General features: G+C 40.2%; 1 protein-coding gene across 1 annotated transcript in view; it reads right to left on the bottom strand.

Moving 5' to 3' along the window:
* The window catches only part of kcng2 (potassium voltage-gated channel, subfamily G, member 2), a 39,287-nt gene that overhangs the window by 1,962 nt on the left and 16,115 nt on the right, over positions 1-21,210 (bottom strand). The window lies entirely within an intron of this gene.

Here is a 21,210-nt window from a genome sequence, read left to right as displayed (position 1 = left end):
GGAGATACAAAACAGAGACAAAATACAGCAAACATATGGCAACTTCAGCAGCCCATTAGAGCCACCATCTACAAGCACTGGGGTGTTGACTTTGTGTCGGAATGTGCACAAGGGTGAATATGTAAGCCTTTGCATTTGCCTTCGCATTTGCTCAGTCAGCCTCATGCATTTTTAAGAGTATAAACTCTGCTTTGCAAATAGCAGGGTTTTTTGCCCTTGAGACATCAAACTCGCTAAGCCCATTAAGGACCATGTAAATGACTGATAGGCAAAGCTGGAGTTGCAATTTTTCACCCAGTAAAAACAGCAGCAGAAGCAATAACCCACTAAAGTAAAAGTGAGGTCACATATTAAATGAGAGTAAACAGCAATCATGCTGAATATTAGGATTTCTAAAAGAATGTAACATGAAAACTAAGCAGTTTATTAAGTCTTGCTGAACAGGAAACATGTCATGGAAGAGTCCAGTCTGAATGCAACTGAATGCAAAATTGTAGCTTGACATCAAACTTACCCACATACATATTTCACTAGACATGGAGTTTTTACTGTACATCACTCAGCTAGCAAGAAATCTGCAGGCTAACAGCCAGAACTCCACACTGCAGGCAGTAATAAGTGGCTTTACAGCTAACCATCACCTTCCTCTTTAGGCATGAAGTACACAGTTACAAGGAATGGAGTTGGGGGGTGCCATAAACCACCCTGAGTGCTCAGAAAGAGTAGAAAAGTGCTAAGAACCAGTCCATTTGTCATCAGTTTAACTGAATCTTAAAACTAAGAATGAATTAAATTCAATTGTATTTATACAGCGCCAAATCACAACAACAGTCACCTCAAGCTGCTTTATATTGTAAGGTAGACCCTACAATAATACATCAGAGAAAAACCCAACAATCATATGATCCCCCCTTGAGCAAGCACTCTGGAGAGAGTGCGAAAGAAAAACTCTCCTTTAACAGGAAGACACCTCCAGCAGAACCAGGCTCGGGGAGGGGCGGGGCCATCTGCTGCGACAGGTCGGGGTGATGAAATGATGGGATGCTTGAAAGTGACTAATCCTTGAAACATTTTTAGTATACAGCCATGTTTGCTAGTCATGGCTGAGGCAGTGGGTTTCTGAAACAACAATCTGTTCTTAATTCCTAGTTGTCATATACTGATGTGATGACAGCGTGTTTCATATGCAGGAACTACACTCTAATACATACAGTACACCTTTACTCTTTTTCAGTGTGCAGGATAGGTGCATATTTACTGCTTTTATACTGGAGAACAACACTGACAACACTGCTCCGGATTGTTTTCATGGTTTTCAATGATTCAGTTAATCCAATGACTGCAGTGCAGTGTTAGCCAAGCGCAAATGAAAGCAGTGAACAAAATGAATGAATTATTCATCATTATTGTGTGTGTGTGTGTGTGTGTGTGTGTGTGTGTGTGTGTGTGTGTGTGTGTGTGTGTGTGTGTGTGTGTGAGATGCATCTAAAACTAACAACAATTGAACAATTGTTAGTGTCACAATTATAAGTTTGTCATAGTACAAATAGGAGGCACAAACATCACACAGACTTTCTCTCTGGCTCAGATAATCGCTTTTTGTTTAACTTTTCTGTGATACTGAAATCTTTTTTTTTTTAATTAGTTCTGAGGATGACAATCTTACAATTTGTAATATTTTTCCTAACACCACAAATGTGAATCTTGATTGAAACTTTAAACCTCTTGGTGTCAGGAGGTCACTAATCATTACAATCTATCCTCTTTCATCAAAGCTCATGACAATTCAATCAAGAGCTGTTTATCATCAAAGCAAAAATATAAATTTCCAGGCGGCACAAGAGCAAAAATACCATCAAGGGCAAGCTGGAGTTCGAGGACATAGAAGCATGTGGACAGGAACAACTAAGCCTTTCTGAGCTCTATCAGTTTTTCCAGTTTGGACTGACAGGCCAAGATTCCCACTTCGTGTCGTTACCTCTTGGGTGGAATGTAGTGCAGAGACTAACATATGCTTTGGGTGCAAGTCCCAAGGTGGTATTAGGAAAATTATAAAATTGTGTCATGTAACTTTTTGGTCTGGAAGCATATTTCTCAACTCCAATTGAGAAATATGAAATAACACAATAACTATTAGATTAAAAGAATACCATCAGCTTCATTTTTGAGAGAATTATCAGCCAATTTTGACCGCTTTGTTCTCTCTTTTAAGGAAGATTTGGACAGCTTGCAGAAACTATAATACTGTGCTAAATATAACTGTATTCTCTGAAAAAATAAGTGCATACCCATTTACAGTTTATGTGCTACATATTTGGAAAAAGCAATCATTTGATCCCCTTCTGTGTACTACCCACAGCTATGTGAGTCGTGTCAGTAAAGTTAGCTTTTTTAAATATTAAATAAAAATAGAAATCTGTAAGTGTGTGTGCCTAAAACTCTCCCTCTGTCGGGAATCCATCTTTTAGTCCTCATGCTCCCGTGGCAAACCATCACATGGCAATTTTGAAGCTTCATGTGTTATTGCAGCACGGCCATTCAAATTTGAGCTAAAATCCACCCTCTAACCACATGCTGTCATTTCACATCCAAAGTAATGAGTCTGAAGCCAAAACAAATAAGCGTGCTACTATCCAAATCCTTAAGGAACACGCTCATTTTCACATGGCAATCAGCATGCTTCGCACTTCCTTTGTTTTTCTGCTCTTCCGTGTCCACGGGGGAATCTGTCTGTTTGTGACACATTTGCAATTGATGATGCCATCCCTTCGTTTGAATCTGACCAGTGTATATGTATTGTTCTTTGTCAGAGGCTTTCTGGCTGAGTGCATTCTCCACTCCCTTCTGCTCCTTCTCCACTCTGAAAAGCCTCTGATGTACATAGATGTACCGCTGAGGATCAAATTAAAAGCATGCAATTATTCATCTCAGCAGTCAGGGGACTCTGACCCCGTCACAGCTGAAGACAAGCATGTAAACCAAACAATGCAGGAAGCGACGGCTAACCTTTGATACGCACAGTAAGTTGGAGTGGGCTCCGTATAACAAACAGGCACACTTCAAGTACTGAGCTGCTCCTGTCTTTGGCACACCCAAGATTTTAATGGATCAATTTACTATTCTCATTTGTTCACTTCACTGGGCTTTACCATGTGCAGCGAGTGTCTGTGTGTGTAATTCCCACCCAGATAAACTCCGGTCTTTTCTTCCGCACAGCAATTTACCTGTTCACAAAGGAATTTCAGACAAGTTGGGGAATTTAAGAGAATGCCTTTCATAGATGAATTCTGTCTTTTTAAATCATCTTCATGTCAAATCAACAAATCAAAACAAATCGTTCCAACACCTGGAGTCAGGTTGTGGCATTGTCTCAGCAACACCTGGCACTACCTGGCCAGGTATGATCATTTCTCCAGCATGTTTGGGCCCTAATTGAAAAATCTCTCACCACTTGGAAGATTTCAAGAGCCATGGGGATCTGATGCCTGAGTAACCTCAATCAGCTCCTTCCAACATGAAGGAGCAGCAGCTATTGAGGTTCCTCAGGACACGTCTTGCACACACTACTTGTGATCTGTCGGCCACATTGGACATGGTATAACCACCTGGTGCCAGTGGTTGCAGACGGTCGATGCCCTTTCACTTGGTGAAAATCATTTGCAAAGAATGGTGGGTTCACCACCGAAACCTTGGCTGATTGTGACCTACACCCGTTTTCACACCTTGGCTCGTGTGATTAAGAAGAGGTAGGGGGTCCATGTCCCTCTCGTGGGACACTCTGATAGGGCTTAAATCTATTAAATCTTAAATCTCCACCATTTGACCTTAGAACTGAAGAAATGTCTTGAACGAGAGGTGAAACGTCTTCAAGCTACTTAAAGAAGTCCAGATGCTTTTCTTTCTAAGCTCATTTGCAAAGAATGTGCTACACCAAAAACCTTGCATTGATGATTTGGTTTTTGGCAGATTCCCACATCTTCCTGTAGTTGCTCAAGTTTGTCTGCAAGACAGCAAGTTCCACCTCAACACATAACATTTGAGATTAGGTCAGCTTTTTCAAGGAGCAGTTTTTACATTACAAAATGCCAGCATGACTGGAAAACAGCATTGTAATTATTTGCCTGGTAAGATGGTTATGGCTTTATTACCAGTCAGTGGTTCTGGCTTGTAAACCTTTGTTGTTGATCACCAACTGAATTAAACTCATTATATGTTATTGAAACACCTGATCACAGGACCAAATCTTAAATATGCCCTATGTGAAAACATTATCAGTCCCATGGTGTAAATGCACTTCCATGCTTCCTGCTACCATGGTTGCAGTGACAGCGCTCTCCTGGAAAACTCAGAAACAAGCTAAGATACAAGAGGAGAGAGACTGTAATGTTGTGCAGCCACAGCTTTTCTGAATGGCCAAAAAGCAATAAGGAGTGAAAATCCAACCATCACTGAGAGGAATGCCTATGGGGGCAAACTAGCACAACAATCAAAGAACCAGGTTTTAAAAATTACAAAAAAGAATGGAGGGACACTTGTACAATGGCAACATTCAGCCACTATGAAAGGTTTGACATGCAGCTTTATTTTTCTCCTTTCTTCTTCTGTTATGTGCCCACTGTTGGTGCAAAGTGTCCACTACGGCATCTGAAAGCAATGGCAACTCTCACAGAGATGTACACAATAACTGTTACACAAATCACAAACACTAACACAGAGGAGCTGTCGTGTGGAAAACACTGAGCACAGAGCATGCTGACAGTTGCCTTGTGCTGCATCGTCTTTGCCTCATTCTTGTTGGTCTTTTGCTGCACTCTGTGGCCAGTGAGTAGATTGAATTGTTCAGAAGTGCTCTGCTGCGTCGTTGTGCCCCCATCACCCACCGCATCATCGACAAGGAGCAGCAATAAGACCATCTCACACAGCCATACAAGAGAGATAAATCTCTCTTGTATGGCTGTGCTCTGTCAGAAGTGTCTTTGAACTGCAAGGTTTGGTTCTATTGGGGGAAAAAAAGAGCTTCAAGGATGAGAACAAACAGTTTGGTCAGGAAATAGTGCACAGCTGTTTCCCTGCAAATATTAGTGGAAAGAGTCTGGGGCTGTCTAACACACTGTAGATACGAAACAGGGAGTGGAAATTCAAGGAAGTCAGAGCTTATTTTAATCTTGTCTATCCCATCACAGGGTTAGGGTCTGACCTGGGCTAACAAAAAATAAATAAAACACTAAATTTATGAAAACTCATTGCATTGATGTGTAGTTTTAAGGTTAGATATATTTAATGCTACAGTTGCACTAGGAAAAATAATGATTGGAGACTGCGGTGCCAAAGTTATTGCAACCATGTGAAAAAACGAATAAACTGTTTTAAAGACAGGGACAAGGCTGCAGTGAGTGGCACTGTCAGTTACCACGTTCAGAGTGACTTTGGTGTATCAAGATGATAAAATGGAAATAAGATGGAGTCAGTCTGCTATCAGCTTGCAACTGAATGAGTCCATTTTACAACTACATGCAATCTGTCTGTGATAATACAGTAATTAACTGTCATAAATCAATGGAAATCACAAATCTGTTTCTGTCTGATAAAGATGACGAAGTTCACATTGACTACTTACATTCAGAGCCTTGCTTTTATACAGGAATAAAATCAGAATACAACCAGTTGCCAACCAGTTGATTCGAGTTCGCTAATGCAAAAACACTGTGCTCGTCTTCACAGACTTGTTCAGATTGATTGCAACTCTTTGCCTATGCTTATAAATTAGACTGAAATCAGTTGTAAACCTTGATCAGTCTGCCTGAGAGTGATCCAGTCAGCAGAGAGCGAGTAAACTGTCTGGCTGTCCACCACCAGACAACCTGTGTAATCACAGTTGAAAGTGGTCACCCAGAGGTTAATGGTCTTGAATGCTCAGTGTCTGGGGGACTGGTTGGTCACCACAGCTGTTTGCAAGCTGTGAAAAAATTAAAAGGCAATCACCAGCTTTATTTTAGGAGGTTTCCGTCCTATTTATACTCCATCAGCTACAAAGCAATCCCTTTGCTGATGGTTGATTGCTATAATGGACTTTGTGCCAGTTGCCCTCTAGTGTAAGGGTGTCAGACTCAACTGGAGCTTAATTGGGCCAGATTATATAAAACCACTGCGTAAAACAACATGCCTCCAAAAGGTTTCCTTTCTTTAGGTTCAAGAAAATGCAAAAAAGCTGCAAATAAAAGTTCAAGTGAAAGGCTCAATTAACCCTACTCCCTTACAAATCTGACACCACAGAAGCTATGATTTCCTGATTATTATTTTTCTAATTTAATGAGTGATGATTTGCAAAGAGACAATCAACCACCAGAGTCATTTAAAGAAAACCTGCAATTTCAAAACAATATGCCCCAGTTTTACTACTCTGTCTACTTCTACAAGTTACACCTCACAGTTTGGTGGTGCTTGGTGCCACTGCTCCAGTGCACCTCAGTGGTATATTTGATTCCCACTGGTAGTTGCTGCCATTGCTTGATTTAGCTGAGGTAACTGAAAACAGTTAGCGCCTCTCTTGTCTTCAAACTACTGAATTTCATTCACAAGCCACACCCTCTGTCGACCATACAGCTGTTAGTCTTTTACTATATGTTTTTAATTTAAAGTGACACATTTGCACCAAACTGAAAGAATCGTTGGAACTGAGGAGAGAGGTTATCCTCAAGGTCCAAGAATAATATAATTCATTTTCATTTAGAGTTTTTAGGTTATGCCTCCATCAAGGTAAAGCTGACATGTGATCATGTCAGTAACACAAAAACTACTGAACCAAAGTTCATCAACCTTAGTCAAGTGGTTATGTGTAAGGCAAATGCTGAAACTTCATTTAAGAACTGGTCCAACAGTTAATAGGTCATTGGCCAGAGTTTGACACCTATGTTTTAGAGCCTTCAGTTTTCAGGCTTCCAGTTTGGATTCGGGACACAGACACTATCTCTACTTTTAAGATTAGGCTTAAGACTTTCCTTTTTGCTAAAGCATATAGTTAGGGCTGTATCAGGTGACCCTGAATCCTCTCTTAGTTATGCTGCAATAGACGTAGGCTGCCGGGGGATTCCCATGATGCACCGAGTATTTCTTCTTCAGTCACCTTTCTCACTCATTATGTATTAATAGACCTCTCTGCATTGAATCACACTTTTTTCCTTCCCACTGTCGCCAAAGTGCTTGCTCATAGGGGGTCATATGATTGTTGGGTTTTTCTCTGTATGTATTATTGTTGGGTCTACCTTACAATATAAAGTGCCTTGAGGCAACTGTTGTTGTGATTTGGTGCTGTGTAAATACAACTGAATTGAATTGAATTGAATACTTTGGAACCTAGTGTAGCTAAAAAACTAGCATTTACATTCACTGATGGAAGTGTGACAGTGGTCTCCTTTCTGGAGTTTCCATGTAAGCATTAATCATTATTGTCAGTTTTCATCAACCAGCTTTTTTTTTTTGTCTGGCAATAACAAAGACGATAACTAAATAAAAACTAAAGGTCAAAAACTATGATAGACAGTGACACTGACACTGACTGACACTTTTGTCAACAAACAAAAATATTCTGGAGAGACCTGATTCAATCACAACTGAGTTGGGACGAATTTGGGAGTAATCAAGTCAGAAGTAATCTCCTTTGTGCCTGTGACATACGGACACATTTAGCATTTGATGTCAATAAAGATGTGATGCTTTGTGAAACATGCGGAGCAGCTCTCACGAGTAAAACCACAACAAATTTTTCCACCTTACATTTTAGTTAACTTAATCAACTTTAGGTTTAGTCTGCTATAATCTTCTGACTACGACTAAAACTAAATTTAAAACGTTTGTGAGCTGGGTACAGATTAGGTGAACTGGAAACTAAACAGCCCATGGCAGTGAATGCATTCATACAACTATTTTTAACTGTGGAAAAACAACAACCTGCCCCCACCCGCCCTCACTTAATGAAGTATTTAATAACCATTAGTGCTGATTTAACCTGTTTCATTTCACCAGTAACTCCAGGCTTCATGGTTGTCACCTTTAATACAAAACACTGTCACTCAAGTTTTTTTGTTGTTTTGTTTTTTTAATACTCATCTGGATTTGTCTCCTGAAAGCTTCAAACGGCAATCTGTGAAACTGAAAGCTGGTTTTGAGATTACTGTAAGTAACCAGGATGCTTGAGAAAGTGGATACAGAAAGTGCTCACTGATACAAAGAAACCAGGCAGAGCAGAGAGAAGTATTTTACACAAATGGTTACAAATAGACCAATATTCCAATGGTGACCTTCTGCGTGGGTCATAATTTATCATAATAACCAAACACTAATACCTTATCAATCACATGCCTTCTCCTCATAAACCAGGCAGTTATAGCTTATGGTTTAGCTAATTTCCCCGGTTCTTCTGTGTTTGTGTATAATTACTGAGTTGAATCTTAATTAGGAGGTAAATTATTCAGCTCAAACCAAGAGTCAGTAATGGTATAATCATGATGACTTTGCCAGGAACTTAAACAATAATAATCATATTCACTGACTCTGCCTGGGAGAAAATCTCTAACCCACCATCGCTGCTCAGCTTGATCAAATTTATTGAATCATCTGAAATACATTTCTTTTTCAATAATGTGAAAACACTGCTGTAACTCACGCACGCGCCACACTGACCCAAGCAGTTTTGTACCTCATGGGTTCACATTTATTACACTCGGCTGTTTGGGGATGGAAGGAGAAAAGTTTTGTGTTTGCTGCGCAGAAGTATTTTAATCATGTTGATTTGTGGCTTGTGCGGTCTGAGAGCCACATAAATTTACTCGTACGTACTTTTTCTCTTTGAAAAAGCCATTAATCAATATTTACGCACTAGTGTTACCAGCAGTCGCACTGCTCCTAGTGTGTATTTGCACTTTATGACACGTGAATGTATTTTTCCACCTCTACATCCACTTTAACTTGTAACAAAAAGAAGGCTGTGTCTTTACACTGTTATTTATATCCTGTTCTCTGCTGTGACAAGCCATATTCCCCATGGGGGCCATTATGGTTTCATCTGCTCTAATCTTACCTCAAGTAGCAGCGGTATTAATGGCTGTTGCCTAACAAGTGTATGCCCTCACTCTATCTAACTTCTATGGTCAAATGTACCTCTATTACTCATGAACAGGAAATCGTGAAAACAAAGATAGCTCGGTGAAATAAGTCAACGTGACCGGGTAAACGGGTTTCTTTATATCTAGAAGCAGGTACGGAGGATTTTCACTTTTCGCTAACAGCACTTTTTCAGCCCATCACAGATCTGGTTCATTTGCATTAACATTTATGAGCAGGGCTAATGCACTTCAATTGGGCTGACAATGATTGCCTTAAAGAAAACCATTTCTGTCTGACTGACATTGCATTCAGCAGCACATTTAGACGAGTTGAAAGCTCATCGTCTGGCACTGAAAATCCTTTCCATGTTGTATTAGATTTTTCTTTAGGTTTTGGAACAATTGTACCCTCATATCCCCTGAGAGTTATCACTGAATAAGTCAATATTCCTCATCTTTTCCACACAGTAGAGTTCTTCTTTTGTGGTCACACTGGGAAAATATATTTTCAACATACTTGGATTCACTGGTGACCATTTATGTTGCTGGCAGATAAGACTCCTCTGGCTGGAAATGTTTGCTAATGCAAATGCTTCTCGCTAAAGCCAGTGATGTTCCTTCTTTATGTGCGGAGAAGTTGTTCAGCTGGGTGTGCTTGCAGCTCCACAGGGAGAGGAAATTACAGCCAGCACAGCTGGAGCTTTTCTGTTACATTTAGCAACCAAAAGGTAAAACAAGTGCATTGCTTATCCTCCTTTCCTTTTAGTTTTTGTTTGTCTTCAATTAATTCTGAATCCAAATGACTACATTCCAGCTGGGTAACTATATGGGGCAGGTAAACTACCTGTGGAAATAATGGCTTTAATTTCCATAGCTGTTGTTTTGATGTTTGGAACTTAGGAGTGTCCTGATTTGTAAATGAATCTTTCTGAAAGACAAACAATTGGCAATGAAATCAATCATGATAAAATAAATAAACAAATAAAAATTAATTCTAAGGTTTTATATATGAAGGCAATAAAAAGTAGTATTTATCAGATATTAAAATGAGGTAAATACAACCTCAGATGAAGAGCAACATAGCATGTTAACAAAACTTGAGCCTAAATGCAGAAGCAGTATATGAAGAACTCAGTACAGCCCATGATTCACCAGCTTGTAGAGCCAGATTCAGAAGCAGTAACTTAAAGTAACTGCTTTCTGTATGACTCGTTCAGCCGCTCAGGTCATTGTGGAAGAATTTTGGCCCACTCTACAACATTTCTTCAGTTCATTGAGGCTTTCAGGCATTTGTTTATGGATAGCTCTCCAACCACAGTAATCAGTCATTTGGAGTTTGACTGGCCATTGCAATACCTTGATTCTTTTCTTTTCCTACCATTCTGTTGTGGTGTATTTGCTGGTGTGTTTAAGATTACTGTTCAGTTGCATGACCCAGTTTCAGCAAAGCTTTGGCTGTTGGACACGTGGCCTCACATCTGGCTCTAGAAACTTCATGTATACAGAGGAGTTCAGTCATTGTGCCCATGTCCTGTGGCTGCAAGAACACGCCCAATCACCCTTCCACTACCATGTTTGACAGCTTATATGATGTGTTTAGTTTTCAACAAATGATGCCAAATATCTTAATTTTTTTTATCTTCAAGGACATTATTTTAGAAATCTTGTGGTTTGTTCAGATGCAACTTTCCAAAACTAGCCTGTGTTTCCATGTTCTTTTTAAAGAAAATAGGTTGTCTCAGGACAACCCTTCCAAACAAGCCATACTTGTTCAGTCTTTTTATAATTGTACTTTTAACATTAAAATTTAACACTGAAACCTGCAGAATCTGAGATGTCGCTCTCAGGACTTTTGCAGCCTCTCTGAGTTGTGCACAGTCAGACTTTGGGGTTTGCTAGGATGTGCACTTCAGGTAAGACTGGCAACTGTCTTGTTGACTATCTTCTTATGAGTAACTCTTCTTACTGCAGAATGATGGACTTCAACTTGTTTGGAAACAGCTTTATAACCCTTCCAAGATAATAGAACCAATGCTGTTATCATTCCTCATTGGCAAAACTAAATGCTCCAAACCATCAAACGGCCAAAACCTCTGCTTTTACAGAGGTGCTCACGCTTGCTGACGATCAGTTAATCAAGTTAATCTGATTAGCACCACCTTTCCCTCTTAATTCATATGGTAGAATAAGGATGTACTTATATTTTCACACACTGTTTCTGAATCTTGGTTTAATTGTTATTAAATAAATAATAGCACAGTGTAATAGGTCATGTTTTGTTATTTATCTGAAGTTGTACGTTCCTAATTTTAAAACCTGCAAAGGACCAGATTATTTCTATTTATGTCCTGATACATAAAGGCAAGAATAAACTCAGAAGCACAACTCGGAAGAACTAATCATAAGCAAAAATTCCCGAGTAAATATAAGTATTGGACTAGGGCACGGCCCAATAGACCATGCCCCAGTCCATGGGGCCTGGCTGGGCACAGCTGAAGAGGGGACCTAGGTCTACCCTCCTATAGGCCCACCACCTGCAGGAGGCGGCGTAGTGGTATGTGGCACGAGTTACTGCCCCAAGTGGAGGAGTTTAAGTATCTCAGGGTCTTTTTCTTGAGTGAGGGGAGCCGAAGATCAACAGACGGATTGATGCTGCAGCTGTGGTGATGCAGACGCTGTATTGGTGCATCGTGGTGAAAAGAGAGCTGAACATAAAAACGAAGCTCTCGATTTACCGGTCAGTCTACGTCCCCGCTGACTGAAAGAACAAGATTGTTGATATAAGTGGCAGAAATGAGCTTTGAAATGAGGGTGGCGGGCCTCTCCCTTCAAGATAGGGTGAGGAGTTTGGCCGTTCGGAAGGGGCTCAAAGTACTATTCCACTTCAAAAGGAGCCAGTTGAGGTGGTTCAGGTATCTGACAAGGATGCCTTCTGGGTGACTTCTGGTTGAGATGGTCCAGGCATGTCCCACTGGGAGGAGGCCCTGGGGCAGGCCCAGGACACGCTGGAGAGGTTATATTTCTTGGCTGCTCTGGGAATGCTTTGGCATTCCCCCAGACAAGCTGTAGGACCCAACTCTGGATAATGGACGAAATAGTGCTCATCATGTCTCTGAACATTACACTTGGAAACTGATTGTAGAGAAGGTCTGCTAAAGTTCTTGCATAAAACATGAACAATATTCCCACTGTTGTAAAGTCAAAGAGAATCACAATTCAACTAGAATTATTCACCAAAACTCAGAGTGAGCAGCAAATCATCACCACTGAGAAAAATGATGAAGCGGATCATCACCACCAATCATCAGCACACACTAAGACAAAATTACTGGCTTTCCTAAAGCTTTTGCGCACATCTTTCTTCCTTGCGATCACAGTCTGAGCTCTTGCTCCCCTGTTCCCCTGTGAGGATATATGACTGTGGCAGGGCTATACTTTAAAGTGGCTGGCATTTACATCACAGTGGAGTGTATGGGCCAGTGAGGCATTGGGCAGAGTCACTGAAAGGTTAGACCAACACCCGGGGCTCTCTGTAGTGATGAATGGGACAAGAGGACAGTTTTCAAAGATGCTTATGTGAACAGAGTAAGCGATTCTGAGGGAAGAAATCGACAAAACACTTGAGATGTTTAATCCCCCATTCATGCAGCGAGTGCGGATGAGAGTCAGTAAATTTAAAATGCAATATAACTTCTTTTTTTTCTTTTTGCTTGTGTGAGAGAGAGAAAAAGGCGAGAGCCACTGAATGCTTCTCTAAGAGCCACATTAGATTAGACAGACAGGCTAAGTGCTTTCCATCTAAGACGACGCCTTAAAAACTTCTGGTTTCAGCCAAACTCTTTCCTCCGGCTAAAGAGATTGAGTGCATTGTGGCTTCCTGGGCTTAGGTTGCAACGCTCCCTTGGTTAACAGTGAAATGTCATTTAATTTACTGGCAAACTAGAACTGCATTTGAATATGTGTGCCAGCTGCTGCTCCTCTCTGTCCATCTAACAAGTACTTGGTATGAGCAGGTTTTTCCTCTCTCAGGTCCTGTGTTTGTTTGTTTGTTTGTATTTGGGAATACCTTCGTGTGTCACACTGTCATCTTTGAGATTTTTCTAAGATTCATCTACAGAAATGAAAACAAATGATGTCTAATGTGTCAGGCTGGTAGTAACAAAGTGCCTAAAGATACAGTTTTAAACTGGTTCCCTGTTAATGTAGATACAACAGTACTGCTTGAAACCACTTTAAATTACAGGTCTGACTCCTTGGAAGTAAACGATAAAGAAATGAGGGGTGGTATGAGACTTGAATAGTACGGTAGTTTAAGTACAGTAAATACAACATTCGGGCACCTCCCCACACACGTCAGAAGCAGAGAGAGCGCCAAGAAGATCCAACACATAACAGAGCTTTCATCAGTGTCAACAGATGTGAGACTAATGAAGTCAGATACAACACTAAATGAAGAGTGAGGTGTCAGTGTGATGGAAAGCGATATGAAGAAGTGCAGCAACTGTGGGAAGGCTAAAGTAGCTTAAATATCCCTATGTCAGATTTGCCAGTTGCCAGCTGAGCTGATCAAATAAATGATCATGTTGATTTATGTAATTGTTTCCTGACACTTCTTCCACTCTTAGCGTGTTGTCAAACCCTGGAGCCAGCCCACTTTATTCCAAGTTAGCAAGTGTCCAGTGACACAGTGCAGCATTTAAAAGCAAAACAGCTGACTAACAGTTTGTATCTAGTTTTGACCTTTAAATCCAATCCTATAATAACTCTCTTTACTGAATGTACACTACAACCTTGCGGAATCAAAATCAGTTTGTCCGTGTTGTGTTTAGAGCATACCTTTGACCCGTGTGGCCACAGTATCACTTTTAAATGAAGAGTGTACATTTCATTTACGTCAGTAAAATTCTATTCAAGGAGCAGCGCTGATCAAACGATACATTGTGGCATCATGTACCAGCCAACAAGTTATTCCAAGTTTAGTTTTATAAAGCAGAGTATCAATTATATTGCCAACACTGGGGCCACATCATAAGCATCATAAACATTCTATCTAATAATTTTGCAATATATTATTACAATCTTGAATTGGGTAGCCTGTCTATTTAAGAAGCCATTTCATTTCATTAGTGTAATTTGTACAGAACATTTGTTGAGATCTAAATGGCAGGCTATTAAAGCCATTAGGATGCAGTGTAATAGAGAAGGAGGGTTAGTGGGCGGATTCAACTGGAAGATTCTAAGAAAAGTGTTTAGCTGGGTAAATGCTGACATTAGTGCTACGAAGGGGTCTACACATAGAACTGATTCACTTCTGAGCCAAAACATTAAACCCAACAGACTAGCACTGAGTGGATTCCTCTCATGTCACCAGAAACTCTGACCTGTACATAAGAAGGTGTGCTATGCTGCTGAAAATGCCAAGACCATATACGTTGGCTTATTCCTCTGTGGACTGAGGTTGCTCCAGGCCTCAAGGGCCGGTGTCCTGCAGGTTTTAGATGTGTCCTTGATCCAACACAGCTGATTTAAATGGATAAATTACCTCCTCAACATGTCTCAACAGTTCTCCAGAGGCCTGGTAATGAACTAGTCATTTGATTAAGTTGTGTAGACCCAGGGTGAGATCTAAAACCTGCAGGACACCGGCCCGTGAGGCCTGGAGTTCCCCACCCTGAGGACTGATCAGACCTGGAAATTAGGATTTTTTTTTCATCCACTTTTTATTAACCATGATGTTAGTTTGTTTTTATAAGCTCCTAAAAAGCCAAAGTTTTAGAGAGGTGGGTGGCACTGTTGCGAGAAGCTTCAGGGTTTGGGTCCAGCCTGGGACCTTTCAGTGTGGAGTTCTCTCCGAAAATACTGGCTTCCCCCAACAGTCCAAAGACACGCAGAGGGTTAGGTTAACTGGTGATTCTAAATTAGCCTAAATGTGAGTGTGAATGGTTGTCTGTCTTTATGTATTAGTACTGCAACCTATCCAGGGTGTAACCTGCTTCCCATTTCATTGAATCTGCAATTAGATTTCACCGCCCACCACAACCCCGAATTAGATAGTTAGAAGAACATGGAGGGATATTCTTCATCTATAATGCACATTTTAAACACTTAGTGCCAGTTTCCATTAATAATAATGATAATAATAATAATAATAATAAAAAGAGGAAGAAGAAACACTTCCTCAGACAGCAAGGTACGAAGTGTCCACGACAGTCCGGGCAGAATACAACCAGATGCTAGAGAGTGTCAGCAGAGAAAAGCAACACAAAGTCCTGAAATGCTGTTTTACTTTGGTCCATTTGTTCCGGTGAAGCATTAAACAGCTCAACTGCTCATTAAGATGGTTTGGTGTCACCACATCCCATGTGATAATACTACCCACACAAATGCCAGCACCTGAGCAGAGCAGTGCATTTAATGATGCATGATCAGCGTTAATCGTTTCACCTGTCTGCAGTTCTAATGTTGTGGCTGATCAGTTCTCCAGACCAAATTCTTCTACAAACACTGACGGAGGAAAGGAGACTCTCTTCTGCCAATTACTCCGACAGCATGGTGTACACCACGACTGTTGGGAACATAACAGCTCGATCACACCTATATTTTTTGTATGCACCACTGAGAGAGAAACTTTTCTTCATCTCATTTTTCATTTATGAGCATGTGCACATTGCCCAATTAACATTTCTTACCAGAAGCTGTAAACAAAAGTGACTCTTTTATTTTATTCTCTGTCTCTAACTTCTGATACTTAAAAATACGTTGGGGGGAGTGGCACACTGTGGTTTGTCTCAGTTTAACATGGTAGGTTTGTCAAGAATGACACAGCTGTCTCATTATACCGTAAAATTCTGGGTTTGGGGGTTGCCTCCTATAGCTGCTTCAAATCAGCTTCCCGGCCCTAATGAACCACCATCTGCAAGACATTCCAGGGAAGCCCCGGTTGTTTAATTAGTGCCACAATGACACAATTTTCAGCTGTCCAATGACATACTGTTTTCTTGATCAGTCCTCTTCTGACTTGGATAATAAAATAATTTGATTTAGAATGACAGATGTCTTCAGTCAGCGTTCACCTTGTTTTCTGTTTCTGGCTGATTTTCCCGTTCAAGCTTACGTACATGCAAACACACCCGGCTGTGTTGATGAAGATGGATCTTTTAAGAAAAGGAAAACTGCCATATGGCCCCTTTATAATCACACTGAGGTCTTTTGACATCATTCAAAAGGTGAATTAGTGTGACACAAACACTCTCCTCAGCCTGATCTCAAAGTCTCTCACGCAAAGGCGAACATGAAAAGGAACCAGAGGGAGACATTGGCAGCTTTAATATGCTTTTTTGCTCCACTTGTCATTGACTGTGACAACATGTCTAGTTAGCTGGGGGGAAAGAAAAGGCCTGGGGTGGCAGTGCTTTTCTTCCTGCAAGATGAAAGCTAAATGCAGCAACAAGTGAATCCAATCTCCTTGCACTTTTAGACCTAATTAGAGCTCAGAGACTGCAAGTTATGAGCATCATCGCGTTATTTCACAATTTTACAGGTTCAAGCTTTGTATTGTTTTGAACGTACAGCATTTCCTCTCAATTTGTAATAATCATACATCTTCTCTAGGGTATACTGCCATTAAAGGGCTAGGTCTATGATCTGGGATACACATATGATCGCAAGGTTTCTACCAAACAACTTTATATTTTTTATTCTTGAACTCTACTAGACTATTAGAATCAATAGTTTAAAATAATCCTCATTTATCTGATACTGGGTCTGAAATCAGCTATTGTGAATTATCTCCTCTTAGGCCAACTTTGATGCATGCATTTATAGAAAACAGACTGGAACAGACCAACAAACCAACAGCAGTTACCATCGTCCGAGTTTGATAAAGGGTCTTCCATGAAGCATTAAGAGTGAAAAGAAAATGCAGTATAGATAAATTATATTGTCAAATGTATTTACATGTCTGCCTTCTCACACACGTATGGACTTGAGTAAAATCCCGGCCCACCCTTTGCAGCTATAACACCTTCAACCATTCTGGAAAGGCTTTAAACGAGGTTTAGGAGTGTTTATGGGAATTTCTGACCATTGTTTGAGAAGTACTTTTGTCAGGTCGGACACTGAGGTTGGATGATAAAATCTGGCTCACAGTTTTCGCTCTAATTCATCCGAAAGATGTTCTGTCAGGCTGAGGTCAGGACTGTGTAGGCCAGTCAAGTTCCTCCACAGCAAACTCGTTCATCCATGTCTTTATGGACCTTGCTTTGTGTACTGGTGTGCACAAAATGTTCCCACAATATTGGGAGCGTGAAAATTCCAAAATGTCTTGGTATTCTGAAGCACTAAGAGTTCCTTTTCACTGGAACTTAGGGGCCAAGCCCAACTCCTGGAAAACAACCAGACACCATAATCTCTCTCCCCCCCCCCCTTGTCTATTTTTTGCATTTGGTATTTGGTAGTGGCTGCTATGATGTCTCCCTCTTGCGACAGGTGGTGGTCTTAAGTATTATTAGTAAACACTGGCATGTTTTATCTTTTGACCCCTCCATAGTTTGCTTCTGTATGAATATCTATTTTTTTGCAAACAAATGTGCCCATTAGACTGATTGGCGTGAATCTCCTCAGCCTTCCTCATCTTCCGTATCCAGTTTACTGTGTGGCCATTTCCCACATCTAAACTGTGTTATGATCAAAGAGTGTCGTTTCTTGCACCGCTACACTGGCAGGAAGTTTAAAACCAAAATCAGGATTTCTTGTAAAACCAAATTTGGGGTCCATTTGTTGACATGTCCCTGTGGGCTGGCATACTGAGGTTAAATTAAAAGAGGACTAAACGTCATGATCTTTGGGATTCTTTATTATATTATTTGTGTGCTCAGTGGCCATCATACCAATTCCTTCATTTCCAAGGCCTCCTCCTAAAAGATGAGCTGACTGACAAAGAGCTTTGCTACAGGGGAAGCGTATTCATGCACTACACACTGAAAGCCCTGAAGGCTTGAATGAAAAACTATTTTTAAATTGTTTTTGGGATCATTATAAATTCTTAGAATGATTCATTTGAGGATTTTTTTTTCACTTAGTTAAGGAGTGTTTCTGCATTTTTTAAATCTGTGATCACTTTAGTGGAAAAATTTATTTTGCTAAAGTTATTGTATCTATATTTTTGTGTGCATTTTATGCTGTGTTGACATTTTGGTTTGGAAAACTATATTCTTGTACAAGTATATTTTGATTAGGACTTTTTTAGCAACAATTGTTGGCATGATTATAACCTTTTGGGTTAGTTTTCTCTGCAGATGGGTTTAATTATCTAAATAAAGCTATGCTTTTAATTGGAACTGGAATATTATCTGGCTCTTTATATATATATATATATATATATATATATATATATATATATATATATATATATATATATATATATATATATTCTAACAAGCTTGTAAGTCAATATTTGGTATGACCACCTTTTTTTTTTCGAACGCAGCCTGAACTCTGTTAAAAACATTACAAGAAAGATTGTCTAAGCAGTCTTCAGGAATAGTTCTCCAGGCTTTCTGGAGGACATTTAAAGCTCTTCTTTGGATGTTGGCTGCCTTTTGATCTGTTCTCTGTCAAGAGGATCCCACACTGCTTCTATAGCGTTGAAATTCGGGCTCTGCATGTGTTCTGTTGTGTGTTCTTGTGTTTTTCTATCCAGGTATGCTTTCATTGCATTGGCAGTGTGTTTATTTGTGTGTGATGATTGTCATGTTGACAATGAAACTGTTGCCTGTCAGATGCTTTCCATATTGTACTGTCTCTGATGGTCCTTTTCTGTGTTCATAATTCTATCAACACCACTGACCGAAATGCAACTCCAAACCAGACACTCTCTCCTGTACCTCTCTCATGACCTCCTTTATACATCATGATGTTGTGATTTCACATTTGGACATCTAGTGTTTCCATTTTTGTGACCTTTTGCAGGTGCAGATTTACAGTTTTAGCGCTGATCTCAAACTCTGGCAGAGGGCAGACATCAAATTCTCTTTGAAATCTGGAGAATCTGCAACCGAGACTTTTGAGGATAACCATCAGGGAAACTGCTAACATTCTCGCCCTAGTTCAGGAAATCAATTTTGAAAATGGATTTTGTTGCATCTCCTGAAGGTCAGGTCATCCTACGGGATCCTAGGGAAAGCCTCTCTGGACCTTCAGGTCCAGAATTACCAGAGGTGTGTGGTTGGATGTGCAGCTATGACCCGATAACCAGACTTCACATCAGTCTTCATAGTAAAAGAGCAGTTGGCAAGACTGAAGAGGGTCAGCAGCAAAACCAAGACCAAGCTCATTATTTTCTTTGACACTCATGAGGTTGTGAATTATGAATTCATGCCCAAGGGTCAATTCTGTTTAAAGCCAGGGCGCGTCTTTTTCTCCAAAAACAAAAAAAAACCAAACTGAAGTTCAAGGTTCACCATGTTGACAAAACCCAAGACTCATTACAGAATTGGGCTTCCAAGATTTCCAAGGCTCTTTTTTTGACTAGTAGTGAACCCCTTTTAGTGAAAGATATACACAAACAGAACCATAAAAAAGGTTTTGATTGTTGTGGTTGGATGGAGTGGATGGAGTTAGAGTTGCCATTCTTTCAAAGGACATTTTGAGGCCATTCTTTTCTCCACACTAATTATATGTAGCAAAAGATAATTAATGGCCTAATTCCTCACACGGTAGCCCACACACTCCAAGTTACGCAAACATCGTGCTAACAGATGTAAACACATCCTTAAAATGTTTGCCTTGCCCATACGGGAGGAAAGTACAGACTGAAGTGCTGCTGTAGCTGTGATTCACTGCAAGGGAACGCTGCATATTTAGTGATCGGTTGACTGAACATACAACACAGTGAAGTGAGGCCTGAGTGCCAGCTGGAAACACAAACCGCCCAAATCGAGATCAGCAATTCCAAGAGTAAGGCTGAAATGTAGATCAGTTTAAAAATATATATATAAAAAGTTAAAAGTCATTAAAGTATATTCACTTAGGGTACTTTTACCAGCTATTAAAAGTACTAAGCAAAGCGCTGCAGTAGCTCACACATGTCAGTGCTAAGTTATGGCAACATTTATGGATGTCAGAGAAACTGAGGTGGAACGATGATGTAAGTTTCCCTGCTGCTGCAGTTTCTTCAGCATCTTTTTCTGTGCTTGCAAACTATTCTGTTGCGAATATTTGTTCAAATTGCAGACATTTTGATATCCTGTTCTAAAATAGTGCACATGCTTCTTTAGATTTTTTACAAAGATGGATAAAAGACATGCTGAAGAATGAGTTACTGTGACAGTCAAGAAGTGCTGGCAGAAGAGAAATTGCCAGATTTCTCTAATTTATTTTCCTTACAATGTAAAGTATCATTGAGTACTTAGAAGTGAGCAGTTTTCTCTAATTTATTAGAATGTTTCATAATATTAATATTAGTGCTGTCAGCGTTAATCGGATTGCCCCGTGCGTGGGGCTGCACGGCGTCAACGTGTTAGCGCAGTTAGCTCGTTACCGCATTAGCACCGTGCAGCCCCACGCACGGGGCAATCCGCGTTAACTAGCTAACAGAGATTTGCCGCATTAATGCGGTTATGCATTAACATCATTTTAACGAGATTAACGCTGACAGCACTAATATTAATATATATGTGTGTATTTCCAGTTAGTGCTCACACTGTGTTTACTGGTCACTTGGTCTTGTTATGGTTTAAAGTATACAGCTACTAACTGTACAGATTAGCATGTCACGGTGTTATATAACAATAATGAGCTCAATTCATATTCATTTTTTGAAGCAGGTCAAATAAAATCAGCCACATGGAGAGACATTCAATGGGATTCTGCTAATGAAAAATTAAAATCCATTTATTCTTTTAAAGATGAATACAGAGCCTCGTTATCGTCCTTGTAAGGCACTTGCTTCACTTATTCCATATAGGAGAGAACATATATCATGTGTTGCTGTGTAATAACATATGCAGAGACTGTGAAGGGAGCCTCTCAATAATCTGGTATTCGAGTGAGGGGAGATGAAGCCTGAGCTGTTGTGCCTGAGCCTTTGCCTCAGTATGTGGGCTGCTGC

This window comes from Simochromis diagramma, unplaced genomic scaffold (genome assembly GCF_900408965.1).
Source record: "Simochromis diagramma unplaced genomic scaffold, fSimDia1.1 OVJJ01000753.1, whole genome shotgun sequence".
In the NCBI taxonomy this organism is placed as follows: domain Eukaryota; kingdom Metazoa; phylum Chordata; class Actinopteri; order Cichliformes; family Cichlidae; genus Simochromis; species Simochromis diagramma.
Note: the sequence above shows the minus strand (reverse complement) of the source record. Positions and strands in the feature narration are given on the sequence as shown.